The sequence below is a fragment of the Triticum aestivum genome, chromosome 7A (assembly GCF_018294505.1).
Source record: "Triticum aestivum cultivar Chinese Spring chromosome 7A, IWGSC CS RefSeq v2.1, whole genome shotgun sequence".
Taxonomy (NCBI): Eukaryota; Viridiplantae; Streptophyta; class Magnoliopsida; order Poales; family Poaceae; genus Triticum; species Triticum aestivum.
Genome location: NC_057812.1, coordinates 704,448,774 through 704,449,799, shown reverse-complemented (window position 1 = coordinate 704,449,799; position 1,026 = coordinate 704,448,774). Strand labels below are relative to the sequence as shown.

The 1,026-nt window shown below is 41.0% G+C and overlaps 1 non-coding gene across 1 annotated transcript; it reads right to left on the bottom strand.

Annotated features, from left to right (window-relative positions):
- Window positions 1-835: 835 nt before the first annotated feature.
- On the bottom strand, window positions 836-1,026 carry LOC123155072 (U2 spliceosomal RNA). Its single transcript, XR_006477203.1, has one exon. It is a non-coding gene; the product is annotated as a U2 spliceosomal RNA (small nuclear RNA).

The window sequence follows — 1,026 nt, the reverse complement described above, 5'->3', positions numbered from 1 at the left end:
GGCTGCGGCGAGGTGGGTCAGACCAGCGGTGGTGGTGCCGAAGGACACGACGGGGTCATCAGCGGCGGCCATGGCGGCAGCGGGTGACGGGCGGGCGGCAGGCGGAAGCCGAATGAAGGCAGTTGGACAGTTGGCACACAACCAACCGTTTACATCTCTGGGAGGTGGTGATGTAAATCTTTTTTGAATCTACATCATTTGTTGGTGGTGGATTTTTAGGCCTCGGAGATGCAAAACTTAGTTATTTTTACATCTACATCATCCATTGGAGATTCTCTTATGATGTTGAATGTTGAGGGGACTTTTTTTAGTTTATGTGTACACCTCATAGTCGTATATATATCCTCTTGCTTTTTTCACATGATGGCAAAGTTCATGCCATTTAATTTTGTGATCTCAAATGCTTGATGTTAACTTCTTTGCTAATTTTTTGGCCAGCCTTTAGGTATTTTCAGGTTGTTGGTGAACCAGGCATGTTCAATCCATAAGATATTGTTGTGTATAGAATGATGGTGATGTAAGTCATCCGATTGCTTGTGGATTGATGAAAGACTTTTCCCCTGTGATTTATAATCTTTGTGCACATCTATCGAATTCTTCAATCAAATACTTAATACCAGTCCACTATGTTTTTTCTCCGTTCAATCAACATTTGTAGCCTACAAAATATATGCTAGAAACTATCAAACAGCTGCATTGTCCCGTAAAATATGTGCTTATCAAACAACCGCAATATATTTTCTGCAGGAAGAAAGTTACATAATAATTTCGGTGGGTGACCTAAAACATATTGTATTTGTTTACAGAAGGAGTAATTTATTTGATTTTGGTTTGATTGGGGTGCGTCTGCCCAGGCTATAGTGCAACGCCCAGGCAACGCTTGAGGGCTCAGCAGCAAGCCACTAAACCTTCCCCACAAAAAATTAACTTAATATATCTCATGGATCCGTAGATTCATGTATCAGATATTAAACTGATAAGAACAGATACTACACTTGATCTTAACCAAGAGGCCGAGAAAGGTAT